Here is a 19,922-nt window from a genome sequence, read left to right on the forward strand (position 1 = left end):
GCAGAAGACCTAAATAGACATTTCTCCAAAGAAGATATACAGTTTGCCAACAAACACATGAAAGGATGCTCAATATCACTTATCATTAGAGAAATGCAAACCTGAACTACATGAGTTATCACCTCACACCAATCAGAATGGCCATCATCAAAAAATCTACGAACAATAAATGCTGGAGAGGGTGTACAGAAAAGGGAACCCTCTTGCACTGTTGGTGGGAATGTAAATTGATACAGCCACTATGGAGAAGAGTATGGAGGTTCCTTATAAAACTAAAAATAGAACTACCATATGACCCAGCAATCCCACTACTGGGCATATACCCTTCGAAAACCATAATTCAAAAAAGAGTCAAGTACCACAGTGTTCATTGCATCTCTATTTAAAATAGCCAGGACATGGAAGCAACGTAGGTGTCCATTGACAGATGAATGGATAAAGAAGATGTGGCACATATATACAATGGAGTATTACTCAGCCATAAAAGGAAACGAAATTGAGTTATTTGTAGTGAGGTAGATGGACCTAGAGTCTGTCATACTGAGTGAAGTAAGTCAGAAAGAGAAAAACAAATACCGTATGCTAACACATATATATGGAATCTAAAAAAAAAAAAAAAACGTTCAGAGGAATGTAGGGACAGGACAGGAGTAAAGACGCAGATGTAGCAAATGGACTTGAGGACATGGGGAGGGGAAAGGGTAAGCTGGGATGAAGCAAGAGAGTGGCACTGACATATGTACACTACCAAATGTAAAATAGATAGCTAGTGGGAAGGAGCCGCATAGCACAGGGAGATCAGCTCGGTGCTTTGTGACCACTTAGAGGAGTGGGATAGGGAGGGTGTGATGGAGACCCAAGGGAGAGGGGATATCGGGATATATGTATACTTATAGCTGATTCACTTTGTTATAAAGCAGAAACTAAGATACCATTGTAAAGCAATTATACTCCAATAAAGATGTTAAAAAAAACAAAAAGAGCACAGGAGCCTATTATGGACTAACGCATTAAAGCAAAGGCCCAATTTTTGAAAGTCTGAGACACTTTCACAGCAAGACAAAGGTGAGGAGGGAATGTTCGTTCTCAGTCAGTTCCTTGTCTTGAAAGATGTTAAATAAATAAATAAATAAGGTTTAAAAAAAAAATTATCTATCCCTAGGTGTAATACGTGGTAGGTACTCTGTTGTGTTTGTCCTGCTTAAACTATGGAGTTGAGACCACACTGCTTCTGGGGTTGGGACTGGGGTCTCCCCTGAAAAAGAAAGGCTTACAGGTATCAGTTTTTTGTAAAGGAGGTGATTTATCGGGAAAAATTCTCACAGTTCTTTGGGGTAAGACATCTAAGAGTGTTTCTGCTTGGAACAGATGTGGGACCCCCTGCAAGAGAGAGTTAACATAGGAGCATATCAGGTTTTGTTGCTTAGAGGGGGCAGCAATTCTCCCCAGAGAGAACTTGTGAATTGGTGGAGCTATCACCGTGTTTCTTTGGGCTGTGTAAGGAACAAGCTGTCCTGTTCCATGCAGCTCCACTGGGGAATAGCATCTTTTCCACATTGTTAGGTTGGTGGAAAGTGTGGGTCCCCCTTTGGTGGGTGCATTTAAATGGCGGCAGCAGCCTCTGATATCTGCATGGTGATGGTAGTGATGTAAATGGAAGAGCTCCAAAGGAATGCAAATCCTGAGGGGAAAAAGAGTAAGACTGCAAGGTCCTCTCACCCCTTCCCACTTGGAAAGTCTCCTGCCAGTGCCAGCTTCGGAAGATTGAGGTTTTATTAAATTGAGGAAGTTGTGGGTAGATGCTCATCAATACCACTTCTTCTCCTTGGGCACTTTGGAAGATTACATTTCCCAGCAGTTAGTTTGAGGCTGGTGTGACCCATGAGATGTGGGCAGAAGTGATACATGCCACTGACCTGGCCCCTGAAATCTCCTGTGAGGTTCTTAGCTTACACTCTCTGTTCCCTATCCAAGTGCACGTTAGAGCCATTCTATGGAGGCAGCCCAGTTCCCTGAGAATTGCATAGTGATGAAGTGCCCAGGAAAGTCATCTACCCTACGCTGGACTGAGACATGAATAAGAATTAAATTTCTGCTGTATTGAGTCCCTGATATTTGAAGGTTAATTTGCTACAACATCATTGCCTAGTTTTTGTACAAAAAGGTTGAAAGAGCACTAATCAGTGAACTGTTGCTGATTACCTGCAGAAAGGGGTGCAGTGGTACATGACACGGCTCTGCTTTCTGCCTGTTAACGATCTAGATGAGGACGCTGGTAGTTTGCTGATCAAATTGGAAACTGATGGGAGACTGGAAGGGATACCTGTGTACCTGACGGTATCATAGAAATTTAAAAATAAGTAAAAAAAAATTAGAATAATGGGCCAAAATAAACTTCTAGAGGGCTAAATAGAAACACCTAGACATTTGCTCATGGCCATTTATATATCTTCTTTGGACAAATGTCTATTCAGATCCTGTCTCATTTTTAAATTGGGTTGTTTGTCTTTTTATTGTTCACTAATATTGGTTCTTTATATATTCTGGATACTAGACTCTGAACAGACACATGATTTGCAAATATTCTATCCCATTTTTTGATGTCTCTTTGTAACTTCTGGTTTTTTTTTTTTAGATTATTAGAAACACATTACAAGCAGATTCCGTTTCCCATATTAAAAAGAAAATATATGACTGGAAATATTCAGAGATGAAAACTGGGTTAAACCAATTCCCAAGTCCTTATCAAATAAGGTATCAATAAAGGAAAAGATATTTTGGAACTTAAAATTAGGGAAACCTATACACAATTTAGAAGGGGGGAAAGAGAAAAAAACTAACCACAGTAAAGTCAGAGTGTTTACATTTTACAGTCTTTAATTAAGCGCAAAAACTGTACTATTTAATATATTTCTCCATGAACTTTTTGTGAAATTCAGATTGCAGCGTATCATTCACAAATCTTTTTCTTCTGATCATCCACACCTTTTGCACAGTCTTTGAAAACAAAGTCATCATCCCACCTTCTTTCAACTTTGAAGTTGGCCTGAGGCTGGGATGGACCAGTGAGATTAAGGAGAGGATTTCAATTCAGAATGTTTTTCATACGAATCCTTTTTTCTTCACCCTTTTGTTCTTGTTCTTTCCTGGCCTGCTCTTCAGCTCTTTCTTTGTTAATCTTTTCAAGTTCTTCAAGAGCTACAGTACCATCATCATCACTCTATCAAAGTCTTCATCTTCATCTTATCTGTTAGAAGATCAGCTGCATCAAGGATGGCAGTGGGAATCTGGTCTAATCAAGGCTTCTTTGACGCTGAAGAGGAGGTTGTATGTTCTCGGTTGGAATATCTCTTATTTTTTTTCTCTCTCTTCCAACTCTCTCCTGAAGTCATGGTTCCTAACCTCTTCAGGGACATCCTGAGTGGTTTGTCTATATTTTATCTGTATGAGAGGGTAGGTTTCTACTTGAATATTGCTTTGAGAGTTGGCTCAAATCACCTTCTCCTTTTCCTCTCCTACCTATTGCAGGTTCAAAAGTTGGCCTAGCTGCTGCTGTCATCTTTTATGGGTGGCTGAGGTCCAATGCACCAGTCTCTGGAGGTTATACAGACACCATTATGACTCTGTAATTTCTTGATAGTATCTTTTGATGCACAAAATTTTTAATTTTGATAAAATCCAATGTATTTTCTTGTTGGTTGCTTGGGCTATAGGTGTCATATCTAGGAGATTATTGCCTAGTCCAAGGCCATGAAGATTTAACCTAAGTTTTTTTTCTTACATTGAGGTCTTTGATCTATTTTGGGTAAATTTATTTTGAGCAAAAATATGGTGCAAGGTAGAGGTCCAACTCCATTCTTTGCATGTGTATATTCAATTGTCCCGGCACCATTTCTTGAAGACTGTTTTTTTCCTCCCTTGAATGGTCATGGCACCCTTGTCAAAAATCAATTGAGCATAAATGCGTGAATGTATTTCTAGACTTTCAATTCTATTCCATTGATTTACACATCTATGTTTATACCACTACTATACTGTTTTGACTTTGTAGTAAGTGTTGAAATTTGGAAGTGTGAGTCCTCCAAATTTTTCAAGATTTTGGCTATTCTGAGTTCCTTGAATTTCTATATGAACGTTAGGATCAGCTTGTCAATTTCTGCAAAAAAAAAAAGCCATCTGGATTTGTGATAAGGATGGCATGAATCTGTACATCACTTTGGGGAGTATTGCCACCAGAACAATATTAAATCTTCCAATCTGCTCACACGGGGTGTCTTTCTGTTTAATTTGGTCTCCTTTAGTTTCTTTCAATGATGTTTTGTAGTTTTCAGTGTATAAGCCTTGTACTTGTTTTGCTAAATTTAAACCTTAGTATTTCATTCTTTTTGATACTCTTGTAAGTGGAATTATTTTCTCAATTTCGTTTTTAGATTGTTCATTGATAGTGTATAGAAATACAACTAACTTTTGTTTATTTTTTATCCTACTATCGTGCTGAAATGGTTTATTAGCTCTAAAATATATATATATTTTTGTGTGTGAATTCTTTAGAATTTTCTGTATACAAGGTTATGAGTTTGGAAGTGTTGTCTCTTCTTCAAGTTTTTGGAAGAGTTTGAGAAGGTTTGGTGTTAATTCTTCTTTAAATGTTTGGTGGAACTCATCAGTCAAGCCATCTGGTTGTAGGCTCTTCTTTGTTGGGAAGTTTTTTATCCCTTGAGCCACTCTATGTCTTTAGGTTGGTGATTTAGTATATTACATTTAAAGTAATTATTGATAGGTAAGGATTTATTATCACCATTTTTGTTGTTTTCAGTATGTGTTCACGCACACAAAATATATATATATTTTGTAGTCGTGTGAATTGATTCCTTTCTCTTCATCTTTGGGTGTCTATTAAAGATTTTTTCTATGTCATAACTATGAAGTTTATATAAAATAGCTTGTATTTAAGATGTTATAAGAGCCTATTTTAAGCTTATAACTTCAGTTACATACAAAAAACATAATTTTACTTCTCACCCCACATTTTGCATTGTTAATTTACATATTTTAAAATTGTATATCTATTATTCTAGTAATAGTTATTTTAAATAGTTTCACCTTTTAACTTTTATAGTAGAGTAAATAGTGACTTACAAGGCATAGTATTTTCAAATTATAGAAAATCAGAGATAAAGAAAAAATCATGAAGGAAACCAGAGGGAAAAAATATCTTACCTATAAAGGAACTAAGATAAGAATTACATCTGACTTCTTCTCAGAAACCATGTGAGCAAGAAGTGAGTGGAGTGAAATAAAGTGTTGAGAGAAAAAACCCCTACAATCTAGTATTTTGTACACTGGAAATTATTCTTCAAAAGTGAAGAAGCAATAAAGGACTTTCATAGCCTATTAAAAATTGAGAGAATTTATTACCAGTACACTAGTTTAGTCTGTTCTTGTTGCTATTTGTTATTGTTTGTGCATTTGTTTCATGACTTGTCTGAACTAATGTAGTGAAGTCTATATTTTTTGCTATGTGTGGCCACTTAAGTTTCTGCTCAGTTAGCTAAATGGTGCTGGGGAAGTAGGCTATACATGTAGAAAATAAAACTTGACTTCTAGTCACCCCCCATACAAAAAATAATTCCCTATGGATTATAAATCTATATCTTAAAGATGACATGATAAAGTTACCTTTGGATGAGTTCTACATGATTTTGGAGTATAAAAATATTCTTAGAACAGTAAAGAAAGGTACTAACCTACAAAAATTGATGTTGATTTATTTTCCCACATTCAAGAGTTAAAGAAAATATGATTATCTCAACAGTTGCAGAAATTCAACATCCTCTCATGAAAAAAACAAAGCAACGAAACAAAAAAACCCCCCCAGAAAACAAGAAATCCTTTGCTAACTAAGAATACAAATGAGTAGTTATCATAGATGAGTATCTTTCTATGTGTAGGTCTATCTTTTTTTTTTCCTACAGCTACTGATATGATCATACAATTTTACTTTTTTATTCTGATGCAGAACATTTTAAAATTTATTTTTTATACAGCAGGTTCTTATTAGTTATCTATGTTATACATATTAGTGCATATATGTCAATCCCAATCTCCCAATTCATCCCACACACTACCACCCCCTTCCCCTGCTTGGTGTGTCCATATGTTTGTTCTCTACATCTGTGTCTCTGTTTCTGCCTTGCAAACTGGTTCATCTGTACCATTTTTCTAGATTCTACATATATGCATTAATATAAGATATTTGTTTTTCTCTTTCTGACTTACTTTACTCTGTATGACAGTCTCTAGGTCCATCCACATCTCTACAAATGACCCAATTCCATTCCTTTTTATGGCTGAGTAATATTTCATTATATATATGGAATATTACTGTTCATGGGCATTTAGGTTGCTTCCATGACCTGGCTATTGTAAATAGTGCTGCAATGAACATTGGGGTGCATGTGTCTTTTTGAATTATGGTTTTCTCAGGGTATATGCCCAGTAGTGGGATTGCTGGGTCATATGGTAATTCTATTTTTAGTTTTTTAAGGAACCTCCATACTGTTCTCCATAGTGGCTATATCAATTTATATTCCCACCAACAGTGCAAGAGGGTTCCCTTTTCTCCACATCCTCTCCAGCATTTGTTGTTTGTAGATTTTCTGATTCCCATTCTAACCAGTGTGAGGTGATAACCTTATTGGAGTTTTGATTTGCATTTCTCTAATAATTTGTGATGTTGAGAAGCTTTTCATATGCCTCTTGGCCATCTGTATGTCTCCTTGGAGAAATGACTATTTAGGTCTTCTGCCCATTTTTGGATTGGGTTGTTTGTTTTTTGAATATTGAGCTGCATGAGCTGTTTATATATTTTGGAGATTAATCCTTTGTCCATTGATTAGTTTGCAAATATTTTCTCCCATTCTGAGAGTTGTCTTTTTTTTTAATTTTTATATTTTATTTATTTATATTTTTGGCTGCATTGGGTCATCATTGCTACATGTGGGCTTTCTCTGTTTGTCACAGGTGGGGCTACTCTTCGTTGCGGTGTGTGGGCTTCTCATTGTGGTAGCTTCTCTTGTTGCAGAGCATGGGCTCTAGGCATGCGGGCTCAGTAGTTGCAGTGCACGGGCATAGTTGCTCCACGGAATGTGGGATCTTCCTGGACCAGGGCTCGAACCTGTGTCCCCTGCATTGGCAGGTGGATTCTTAACCACTGTGCCACCAGGGAGGTCCTGACGGTTGTCTTTTCATCTTGTTTATAGTTTACTTTGCTGTGCAAAAGGTTTAAGTTTCATTAGGTCCCATTTGTTTATTTTTGTTTTTATTTCCATTACTCTAGGAGGTGGTCAAAGAAGATCTTGCTGTGATTTATGTCAAAGAGTGTTCTGCCTATGTTTTCCTCTATGAGTTTTATAGTGTCCAGCCTTACATTTAGGTCTTTAATACATTCTGAGTTTATTTTTGTATATGGTGTTAGGGAATGTTCTAATTTCATTCTTTTACATGTAGCTGTCCAGTTTTCCCAGCATTGCTTACTGAAGAGACTGTCTTTTCTCCATTGTATATCCTTGCCTCCTTTGTCATAGATTAGTTGACCAAGGTGCGTGGGTTTATCTCTGGGTTTTCTGTCCTGTTCCATTGATCTATGTTTCTGTTTTTGTGCCAGTACCATATTGTCTTGATTACTGTAGCTTTGTAGTATAGTCTGAAGTCAGGGAGTCTGATTCCTCCAGCTCTGTTCTTTTCCCTCAAGATTGCTTTGGCTATTCGGGATCTTTTGTGTCTCCATACAAATTTTAAGGTTTTTTGTTCTAGTTCTGTAAAAAATGCCATTGGTAATTCGATAGGGATTGTGTTGAATCTGTAGATTGCTTTGGGTAGTATAGTCATTTTCACAATATTGATTTTTCGAATCCAAGAACATGGTATATCTCTCTATCTGTTTGTGTCATCTTTGATTTCTTTCATCAGTGTCTTATAGTTTTCTGAGTACAGTTCTTTTACCTCCTTAGGTAGGTTTATTCCTAGGTATGTTATTCTTTTTGTTGCAGTGGTGAATGGGATTGTTTCCTTAATTTCTCTTTCTGTTCTTTCATTGTTAGTGTATAGGAATCCAAGAGATTTCTGTGCATTAATTTTGTATCCTGCAACTTTACCAAATTCATTGATTAGCTCTAGTAGTTTTCTGGTGGCATCTTTAGGATTCTCTATGTATAGTATCACGTCATCTGCAAACAGTGAGAGTTTTACTTCTTCTTTCCAATTTGTATTCCTTTTATTTCTTTTACTTCTCTGATTGCTGTGGCTAGGACTTCCAAAACTATGTTGAATAATTGTGACGAGAGTGGACGTCCTTGTCTTGCTCTTCTAAGAATTTGTCCATTTCTTCCAGGTTGTCCATTTTATTGGCATAGAGTTGCTTGTAGTAGTCTCTGAAAACGCTGTGCATTTTTGCAGTGTCCATTGTAACTTCTCCTTTTGCATTTCCAATTTTATTAATTTGAGTCCTGTCCCTCTTTTTCTTGATGAGCCTGGTTAACGGTTTATCAATTTTTTTTATCTTCTCAAAGAACCAGCTTTTAGTTTTATTGATCTTTGCTATTGTTTTCTTTGTTTCTATTTCATTTATTTCTGGTCTGATCTTTATGATTTCTTTCCTTCTGCTAACTTTGCGTTTTGTTTATTCTTCTTTCTCTAGTATCTTTAGGTGTAAGGTTAGATTGTTTATTTGATATTTTTCTTGTTTCTTGAAGTAGGATTGTATTGCTATAAACTTCCCATTTAGAACTGCTTTTGCTGCCTCCCATAGGTTTTTGGATCGTCGTGTTTTCATTGTCATTTGTCTCTAGGTATTTGTTGATTTCCTCTTTGATTTCTTCAGTGATCTCTTGGTTATTTAGTAACGTATTGTTTAACCTCCATGTGTTTGTGTATTTTACGTTTTTTCCCCTGTAATTGATTTCTAATCTCATAGCTTTGTGGTCGGAAAAGATTCTTGATATGATTTCAATTTTGTTAAATTTACTGAGGCTTGATTTATGACCCAAGATGTGATCGATCCTGGAGAATGTTCTGTGTGCACTTGAGAAGTAAGTGTAATCTGCTGTTTTTGGATGGAACGTCCTATAAATATCAATTAAATCTATCTGGCCTATTGTGTCATTTAAAGCTTGTGTTTCCTTATTAATTTTCTTTCTGTCCATTGGTGTAAGTGAGGTGTTAAAGTCCTCTACTATTATTGTGTAACTGTCGATTTCCTCTTTTATAGCTGTTAGCATTTGCCTTATGTTGAGGTCCTCCTACGTTGGGTGCATATATATTTATCATTGTTATATCTTCTTCTTGGATCGATCCCTTGATCATTATGTAGTGTCCTTCCTTGTCTCTTGTTACATTCTTTATTTTAAGTCTATTTTTTCTGATATGAATATTACTACTCCAGCTTTCTTTTGATTTCCATTGGCATGGAATATCTTTTTCCATCCCCTAACTTTCAGTCTGTATGTGTCCCTAGGTCTGAAGTGAGGTCTCTTGTAGACAACATATATGTGGGTGTTGTTTTTGTATCCATTCAGCAAGCCTGTGTCTTTTGGTTGGAGCATTTAATCCATTCACACTTAAGGTAATTATTGATATGTATGTTCCTGTTACCATTTTCGTAGTTGTTTTGGGTTTGTTTTTGTAGGTCCTTTTCTTCTCTTGTGTTTCCCACTTAGAGAAATTGCTTTAGCATTTGTTGTAGAGCTGGTTTGGTGATGCTGCACTCTCTTAGCTTTTGCTTGTCTGTAAAGCTTTTGATTTCTCCGTCAAATGTGAATGACATCCCTGCCAGGTAGAGTAATCTTGGTTGTAGGTTCTTCCCTTTCATCACTTTAGATATAACGAGCCTCTCCCTTCTGGTTTGTAGAGTTTCTGCTGAGAAATCAGCTGTTAACCTTATGCAAGTCCCCTTGTATTTGTCATTTTCCCTTGTTACTTTTAACAATTTTTCTTTGTCTTTAATTGTTGTCAATTTGATTACCATGTGTCTTGGCATGTTTCTCCTTGGGTTTATCCTACCTGGGACTCTTTGCACTTCCTGGACTTGGGTGCCTATTTCCTTTCCCATGTTAGGGAAGTTTTCAACTATAATGTCCTCAAATATATTCTTCGGTCTTTCTCTTTCTCTTCTCCTTCTGGGACCTCTATAATACTGGTGTGTTTAATGTTGTCCCAGAGGTCGCTTAGGTTGTTTTCATTTCTTTTCATTCTTTTTTCTTTATTCTTTTCTGCAGCAGTGAATTCCATTATTCTGTTTTCCAGGTCATTTATCTGTTCTTCTGCCTCAGTTATTCTGCCATTGATTCCTTCTAGTGTATTTTTCATTTCAGTTATTGTATTGTTCATCTCTGTTTGTTTGTTCTTTAATTCTTCTAGATCTTTGTTAAACATTTTTCGCATCTTCTCGGTTTTTGCCTCCATTCTTTTTCCGAGGACCTGGATCATCTTCACTATCATTATTGTTAATTCTTTTCTGGAAGGTTGCCTATCTCCACTTCATTTAGTTGTTTTTCTGGGGTTTTATCTTGTTCATTCATCTGGTACATAGTCCTCTGCCTTTTCATCTTGTCTGTCTTTCTTTGAAAGTGGTTTTCGTTCCACAGGCTGCAGGATTGTAGTTCTTCTTGCTTCTTCTGTCTGCCCTCTGGTGTATTGTGTAGGTGTATCTTTAGACTCTCCATTCTATTCCATTGCTTCATTTGTCTATCGTAGCTCCAATATCATACTCTCTTAATTTTCAAAATTTGATGTCCAGTTGAGTTGGCACTCTAATATTTTTGCGCTTCAAAATTATACTGATTTTTGGGCTTCACTGGTGGTGCAGTGGTTAAGAATCTGCCTGCCAGTGCAGGGGACACAGGTTCAATCCCTGGTCCAGGAAGGTCCCACATTCCGTGGAGCAGCTAAGCCCATGCGCCACAACTACTGAAGGTCACGTGCCTAGAGCCAATGCTCTGCAGGAAGAGAAGCCACCACAGTGAGAAGCCTGTGCACTGCAACAAAGAGTAGCCTCCACTAGCCGCATCCAGAGAAAAGCCCGAGCACAGCAATGAAGACCCAACACAGCCATAAATAAATAAATAAAATAAATTTATTAAAAAAATTATACTGATTTTTATCTTTTGTATTTCCATATAACATTTAGAATCACCTTGTCAATTTCCACAATGAAAACAGTAAAACATGTTGCTATTTTCTTTTGGAGTGCATTGAATTAATAAATCAGTTTAGGGAAATTGATATCTTGACAATGTTGAGTTTCTCAATGTATGTACATATACCTACTTAGATATTTTTTAATTTCCTCAGTAATAGTTTATAGTTTTCTATGTAGAAGTCTTGCATATGATTTTTTGTTTGATTTTTTTCACAGGTATTTTATGCATTTGGATGTTATTGCAAATGAAATATCTTAAAACTTTTTCATTTTTTTCTGGTATAAAGAAGTATGATTAATTGGCGTAATAGGGTTGTTCAGATGAAGAGAACCAATAGGATATATATAAGTATGTATGAGGAGATATAGTTTAGGAATTGGCTCTTGCTGTATGGAGGCCAAGAAGTCCTTTGATTTGCTGTTTCCAAGCTGGAGAACCAGGAATGCTAGTGGCATAATTCACTCTGAGTCTGAAGGCCTGAGAATTGGGCTCTGATGGCATAACTTCCAGTGTGAGTTCGAAAGCCTGAAAGCCAGGAGCACTGAAGGGCAGAAGATGGAAGTCTCAGCTCAAACAGAGCAAATCTGCCCCTTTTCTGCCTTTTTGTTGTGTTCAGGCTCTCAAAGGAATGGATGGTCACCCATGTGAGTAATGGAGATCTTTAAGCAGTCTACTGATTCAAATGCTAATCTCTTTCAGAAATACCTTCACAGACATACCCTGAAATAATGCTTTACCAGCTATCTTGGCATCCCTTATCCCAGTCAAGTTGGCACAGAATATTAACCATCACAATTGGTATATTTACCCCATGAAAGCTGTAACCTTATAAATATGATTTTAAATTTTAATAGCTTGTAATTGTACTTTGAACTTTCTACATATACAATCTTGCTTTCTGCAAAAAAGAAAAAAAAAGAGGAAAATGTTGTTTTATTACTTCTTCCTCTCCAACACGTATATACTTATTTCTTTTTCTGCCTTCATTGTGCTGACTAGAACTTTTATTAAAATGTGACTATAGTGGGTTGTGTAGGCTTCCTGGTGGAGGGGACTAGTGCCTGTGTTCTGGTGGATGAGGCTGGATCTTGTCTTTCTGGTGGGCAGGTCCACGTCTGGTGGTGTGTTTTGGGGTGTCTGTGGCCTTATTATGATTTTAGGCAGCCTCTCTGCTAATGGATGGAGTTGTGTTCCTGTTTTGCTAGTTGTTTGGCATAGGGTGTCCAGCACTGTAGCTTGCTGGTCGTTGAGTGAAGCTAGGTCTTGGCGTTGAGATAGAGATCTCTGGGAGATTTTCGCCATTTGATACTACGTGGAGCTGGGAGGTCTGTGGTGGACCAATGTCCTGAACTTGGCTCTCCCACCTCAGAGGCACAGCCCTGACGCCTGGTTCGAGCACCAGAAGCCTGTCATCTACACAGCTCAGAATAAAAGGAAGCAAGGAAGGAAGGAGGGTAGGAAGGAAGGAAGGAAGGAAGGAAGAGATAAACTAAAGTAAAAGTTATTAAAATAAAAAACAAAAAATAATTATTTAAAAATTTTTAAGTAATTATAAAAAGAAAAAAAGAACAACCAAACCAAGAAACAAATCCACCAATGATAACAAGAGCTGAAAACTATAATAAAAAAAAACAAAAGCAAACAAAAAAACCCGGACAGACAGAACCCTAGGACAAATGGTAAAAGCAAAGCTATACAGACAAAATCACACACAGAAGCATACACATACACACTCACAAAAAGAGAAAAAGGAAAAAAAAAAAAAAATATATATATATATATATATATATATATATATATATATATATATCTCATTGCTCCCAAAGTCCACGTCCTCAATTTTGGGATGGTTTGTTGTCTAGTCATGTATTCCACGGATGCAGGTACATCCAGTTGATTGTGGAGCTTTAATCCGCTGCTTCTGAGGCTGCTGGGAGAGATTTCCCTTTCTCTTCTTTGTTCGCACAGCTCCTGGGGCTCAGCTTTGGATTTGATCCCGCCTCTGCTTGTAGGTCACCTGAGGGCATCTGTTCTTCGCTCATACAGGACAGGGTTAAAGGAGCCGCTGATTCGGGGGCTCTGGCTCACTCAAGCTGCGGGGAGGGAGAGGTACGGATGCGGGGCGAGCCTGCGGCGGCAGAGGCCAGCATGACGTTGCACCAGCCTGAGGCGCGCCGTGCGTTCTTCCGGGGAAGTTGTCCCTGGATCACGGGACCCTGGCAGTGGCGGGTGCACAGGCTCCCGGAAGGGAGGTGTGAACAGTGACCTGTGCTCGCACACAGGCTTCTTGGTGGCGGCAGCAGCAGCCTTAGCGTCCCATTCCCGTCTCTGGGGTCCGCGCTTTTAGCCGCGGCTCGCGCCCGTCTATGGAGCTCCTTTAAGCAGCGCCCTTAATCCCCTCTCCTCGCGCACCAGGAAACAAAGAGGGAAGAAAAAGTCTCTTGCCTCTTCGGCAGGTCCAGACTTTTTCCCGGACTCCCTCCCGGCTAGCCGTGGTGCACTAGCCCCTTCAGGCTGTGTTCATGCCGCCAGTCCTCTCCCTGCGCTCTGACCGAAGCCCGAGCCTCAGCTCCCAGCCCCGCCCGTCCCGGCAGGTCAGCAGACAAGCCTCTCGGGCTGCTGGGTGCTGGTCGGCACTGATCCTCTGTGCGGGAATCTCCCTGCATTGCCCTCTGCACCCCTGTTGCTGTGCTTTCCTCCGTGGCTCTGAAGCTCCCCCCTCCGCCACCCACAATCTCCGCCCGCGAAGGGGCTTCCTAGTGTGTGGAAACCTTTCGTCCTTCACAGCTCCCTCCCACTGGTGCAGGTCCCGTCCCTATTCTTTGTCTCTGTTTATTCTTTTTTCTTTTGCTGTACCCAGGTACGTGGGGAGTTTCTTGCATTTTGGGAGGTCTGAGGTCTAATGCCAGCCTTCAGTAGGTGTTCTGTAGGAGCTGTTCTACGTGTAGATGTACTTGGGATGTATCTGTGGGGAGGAAGGTGATCTCCGCATCTTACTCTTCCGCCCTCTTGAAGCTCCTCCTCCTGGATAGATAGTCTTTAATACATAAAAAAATTCCCTTCTATTCTTTGTTAACATATAGACTTATTTTTTATGAAAGGATGTTACATTTCTGCATCTGTTTAGATGATCATATTTTGTCTTTTAAAATGTTAATGTGGTAAAATACATTGTTGTTTTTTTTATTCTCCCCTCCAGCTCTGTCACGTATTCAGATAACTTTCTGGGAGAAGTAGTAATAAGAGTTCTGTTATATCTTCAAAACAGGAAGGGAATGAAACCAAATCCGGCCTCTGTACCCTGACACTGAATGAATTCTCAGAGACAGAATTTTGGGCGAAGTAGAAAAGAATAGCTTTATTCTTTGCCAGGCAAGGTGGGCCACAGCAGGCTTTTGCCTTCAAAACTCTGTGTCCCAGCCTGGAGGGGGTAGTGAGAAATTTTATAGTAATGTTCAAAGAGAGCATGATTAGCTCGTGGACATTCTTCTGATAGATCGGTAGTTAGGTAATTGGGAGTCAGCATCATCAACCTTCTGCGGGATATTTCATGGATCTCTGCGAGTCACTGCCCAGTTTTCAAGTCACATAAATGGAGAGAGAGGGGCCACTCCCGTGCGAATCCCTTCCTGGATTACTTCTAGGATTTTCCAGCTCTTCTGCATCCCTCGATTACAAACGTTTCAAAGGGATGTGTAGAGCAAGAGGCAAACAACACATACTTTGAAGTTCAGCAACAGGTGGGGTGCCCCAGAATCCCGAAGTCATTTAGAGTCGGTGACAGAAGCCTGCTCCTCTGGGCTCAGCAACTGCAGCGAGCAGTACTTTCTGGTAGTTCTGGAGCCACAGGAGGCTTGATTCGTAGTTCTGCAGATTAGCCATAGTGGACTGCTCCTCGCCAGCTGCACAGTTGGCCCTGTTGCTCAGCTGCTGAATTCTGTGGAAATGCTTCTGAAGGCATCCCGGAGCAGCAGGCTGCCACTTGAGAGGGCCCAGACAGCAGTGATCCTCAGCACTTGTAGCATCTGCAGGCAGCCCAGCATCCGGATTATGGTTACAACACCAGACACTGAGCATCCTGCCATGCACGCATTTGGTTACTGTCTCGGTCAGAGGCAGTTGAGGGAAGATGCAGGGATAGCTGTCGTCATAGTAAAAGGCTGGGATTTGGGCCTGTAAGCAAGGGCACTGGCCAACACGAGAGGCCGGCTGGCGAGCATGATGTATCATTAACCAGGTGGCGAGTGAGCACGTTATCCGAGCAGTGGGGCATAAGGGCCTGGAGTAGGGCACGCTCTCGAGGCCGAGGAGAGGTGGCTGCAGAAAAGGCCTCGTGGTGCAGCCCTCAGCGGGCCAAGTTGCTCATCTCCAAACAAGAGGCAGTCGCTTAAGCCGACGAACGCCACGCCATTAGTTGCCAGGTGCTATGGGTAGCTCAGCGCATCATTGCTCACAACGCACGTTGCACTCCCAAACCCATCCGTCCGCGCATGCTCAGCACAGGCAGCACTAGCTGCTGGCCGAGTGCAGAGTCTCAATTCGGAGATGTTCCGGGGCAGCCGCAACACCAGAAGCAGATATTCTCACTCTGGCTGCAGGCGGCAGCGCAGGGTCTGGCGCAGGCTCCGGGTCCCGCTCCTGCTGCAGCTCCAGCTCCAGCTCCAGCTCCTGCTCAGCCCAAAGAGCCTCCACCAGCTTGTGCTTTAGGAAATTCAGCCCCTCCTTACGCTTCAGCCTGCAACGTGAGTACTTCCTCCCTGGCAGCCATGACTGCCTGTTTTGGAAATGGTCAATACGTTGATTTTTGAATGTTTAATCAAACTTGCTTTTTTTTCTTTCTTAAACCCAAATCGGTCATGATGTGTTATCCTTTCTGTATGTTATTAGATTTGGTTTGCTAAAATTTTGCGTAAAAAGTTTGAATATATGTAAATGTGAGAGATGGACCTCTAATTTTCCTTTATTTAATATCCTTGGCAAGTTTTGTGCTTTCCTCATTGAGTGAGCTGGGAAATAGTCCCTCTTTTAATACTCTACAGAATGTCAGTCTGATGTAATTTATTCCTTAAATATGTTGACTAAAAAAAAGTGCACAATGTGAGAATTGTGAGTTAAGTTTTATTTGGGGCAAAATGAGTACTGTAGCTTGGGAGACAGCCTATCAGATAGTTCTGAGGACCTGCTCCAAAGAGGTAAGGGGAGAAGTCAGTATATATGTGATTTTAGGGGATACAGTGCAATCAAGCACACGTTTTGGCAGAAGGCTGCTGCTAGTGGCGAGATGCAGATGTCTGCATATGTCCGTAATGATTTTAGTGCTTTTCTAGGTATGAGAAGATGCAAGAAATTGGGCTCATAGAATAAGTTCACCATAAAAACAACTTTTCCATATGGGATTTTTCTTTCAAGTTTACAATCTTCTTATCACAAACTTACACAAGGTATTCGTCTCAGAAGTCCCATTCAGTAGACTTCTTATATCTCATTGGCCAGAACTATGTTGACTCTTAGATACAAGAGTGTTCAGGGAATTGATCATTTTCACCTGGGCCCACTGCTGCCACAAACAAGACTGGCGTTCTGTTAGTTAGATCACAGCCAAAAGCAATTAAGAGGATCTTAGTTATTTAGCTTTTGTATTTTTTAAGATTTCTCATAAAAGCAATATCATATGGTATTTGTCTTTTCTTGTCTGACTTACTTCACTCAGTATGATAATCTCCAGGTCCATCCATTGTTGCTGCAAATGGCATTATTTCTTTCTTTTTAATGTTTGAGTAATATTCCATTGTATATATGTACCACATCTTCTTTATCCTTTCATCTGCTGATAGATATTTACATTGCTTCCATTTCTTGGCTGTCGTAAGCAGTGCTGCAATGAGCATTGGGGTGCATGTATCCTTTTGAACCGTGGTTTTCTCCGGGTATATGCCCAGTAGTGGGACTGCTGGGTCATATGGTAATTCTATTTTTAGTTTTTTAAGGAACCTCTGTACTGTTCTCCATAGTGGCTGTATCAATTTACATTCCCACCAACAGTGTAGGAGGGTTCCCTTTTCTCCACACCCTCTCCAGCATTTATTGTTTGTAGATTTTTTTTTCTTTTTCTTTTTTCTTTTTTGCCATACGCGGGCCTCTCACTGTTGTGGCCTCTCCCGTTGCGGAGCACAGGCTCCAGACGCGCAGGCTCAGCGGCCATGGCTCACGGGCCCAGCCACTCTGCGGCATGTGGGATCTTCCCGGACCGGGGCACGAACCCATGTCCCCTGCATCAGCAGGCGGACTCTCAACCACTGCGCCACCAGGGAAGCCCCTAAACCAGTATCTTTTAACAAAATGAGCACTTAAGGAAAGTGTTTATCAGAGTAGGAGTAAGAGTTAATCCAATAGTTTCTCTGCCATGCATTTCTCAACATGCACTTCTAAGTAGTATTCTTCCATGCACAACAGTAGCAGGATGGGCAAGAATGAGACTCAAGAGTATTCAATAGGCTAGTCTATTATATCCCACAGAAACTTCAAGGAACCGCCCCCAGCAACCTACCCAAGATCAAATAATAGGCCATCTTCAACCCTAGATTATTATTATTATAGATTATTTGGACAAATCATAATTAACGCACACTTCTCCAACAGATTTATTTCTTTAAAGGAATGGATTTTGAAGAGAAAAAAACATGGGGCAGAGAGGTATGGAATAGAAAATAAATACAAATGTAAGCTGTTTGGCTAATTGCTTTATAACCACAACAAACGAGTACAGAGAATGCCCTGTACAAAACAACACTATAAAGATCGAGGAGTTCCCTTAGGCAAGGCTGAAGATTTCAGTCTCTGGTATTTGGAATTTAGGCTGCAGTTCTTGTGATGGATCACAGGGTATGTGGCACAGTCCATGCTTTTAACCAGATTTGAACAGGAGAATGGCCTATTTCCCAGGTAGAAGTAGATGAAGTCTTTGGTTCCATGTGTCACATAACTACGAAGTTCCTCCCCATGATGCAGTGCCAGGTGGGGTTGTACTTCTTCTCAGACTCCTTCTTGATATGGGCCGCAATGTCCTTCTCTATATTATACTTCTCCAGTGCCTGAGTAGCACACTCCACCAAGTCCTGTTGCATCTCCTCTGATATATTGGCATTTTTGATCACGGCCTTTTGGTCACACATGGTTACCAATAAGCAGGGGCTGCCCGATTGCAATGGTCTCCTGGGAGAGGAGCTGGCGAGGCTCAGACCCATTGGGAGCAGCAGCCAGATGGGGTATTTTATTTTATTTATTTATTTTTGCGGTACGCGGGCCTCTCACTGTTGTTGCCTCTCCCGTTGCGGAGCACAGGTTCCGGACGCGCAGGCTCAGCAGCCATGGCTCACGGGCGTGCGCAGCCGCTCCGCGGCATGTGGGATCTTCCCGGACCGGGGCACAAACCCGTGTCCCCTGCATCGGCAGGCGGACTCTCAACCACTGCGCCACCAGGGAAGCCCCCAGATGGGGTATTTTAAACAACAAATATTTATTTCTCACTGTTCTGGAGGCTGGAAAGTCCAAGGTCAAGATGCCAGCAGGCGTGATGTCTGGTGAGAACTCACTTCTGGTTCATAAAGTCTTCTGAAAAATATTTATCTGAAGGCCTGTTCTGCCAGTTTTTCTCAGATCACAGAGTGCCTCATTCCTGATCTACCCTAAACTCCTTCCAGAGTGTGTTGAAGGTCAGTGGCCAGAGACTTCATCCTTGTAGAGGCAGATGGCAAGTGACAATTTTTAATTGGCAAATATTTGATGGAAGGGACTGGTGAATTCTTCTGGATTTAAGATTCTCAGTGAGGGAAGGCTTTAGATTATGGGCTTATTCCTGTAATAGAAATAGAACTATTTGGAGTTTATTTTTGGATTTGGTAAGTTGAGCTTTCTTAGGGTACATTTCATCTAAATTTTTAAATTAATTGGCTTAAAGTTGCTCATAATAAGCTCTTATGATTTTTCCAATAGAGGACCTGTAATGATGTCACCTTTTCCTTTTTTTTTACATTTTTTCATTTTTTTAACTTTATTTTTTAATTTTTTATACAGTAGGTTCTTATTAGTTACCTATTTTATACATATTAGTGTATATATGTCAATCCCAATCTCCCAATTCATCCCACCTCCCCCCCCAACCCTGCTTTCCCCCCTTGGTGTCCATACGTTTGTTCTCTACATCTGTGTCTCTATTTCTGCCTTGCAGTCCAGTTCATCTGTACCATTTTTCAAGATTCCACATATATGTGTTAATATACAATATTTGTTTTTCTTTTTCTGACTTACTTTACTCTGTATGACAGTCTCTAGGTCCATCCACATCTCTACCAATGACCCAATTTCATTCCTTTTTATGGCTGAGTAATATTCCATTGTATATATGTACCACATCTTCTTTATCCATTTGTCTGTCGATGGGCATTTAGGTTGCTTCCATGACCTGGCTATTGTAAATAGTGCTGCAACGAACATTGGGGTGCATGTGTCTTTTTGAATTATGGTTTTCTCAGGATATATGCCCAGTGGTGGAATTGCTGGGTCATATGGTAATTCTATTTTTAGTTTTTTAAGGAACCTCCATACTGCTCTATATAGTGGCTATATCAATTTACATTCCCACCAACAGTGCAAGAGGGTTGCCTTTTCTCCACATCCTCTCCAGCATTTGTTGTTTGTAGATTTTCTGATGATTCCCTTTCTAAC

At 40.1% G+C, this 19,922-nt stretch overlaps 3 pseudogenes; all 3 read right to left on the reverse strand.

The window, feature by feature from the left end:
- Positions 1–2,475: 2,475 nt before the first annotated feature.
- Positions 2,476–4,430, reverse strand: LOC149746857 (spliceosome-associated protein CWC15 homolog pseudogene; annotated as a pseudogene).
- Positions 4,431–14,777: 10,347 nt separating this feature from the next.
- LOC111175091 (adenylyltransferase and sulfurtransferase MOCS3-like) lies at positions 14,778–15,938 on the reverse strand (annotated as a pseudogene).
- Positions 15,939–17,842: 1,904 nt separating this feature from the next.
- Positions 17,843–18,681, reverse strand: LOC149746858 (dynein light chain 1, cytoplasmic pseudogene; annotated as a pseudogene).
- Between the last annotated feature and the right edge of the window lie 1,241 nt (positions 18,682–19,922).

The sequence above is a fragment of the Delphinapterus leucas genome, chromosome 18 (assembly GCF_059928025.1).
Source record: "Delphinapterus leucas isolate spDelLeu-1000000601 "Yukka" chromosome 18, BTC_Dleu_Yukka2, whole genome shotgun sequence".
Taxonomy (NCBI): Eukaryota; Metazoa; Chordata; class Mammalia; order Artiodactyla; family Monodontidae; genus Delphinapterus; species Delphinapterus leucas.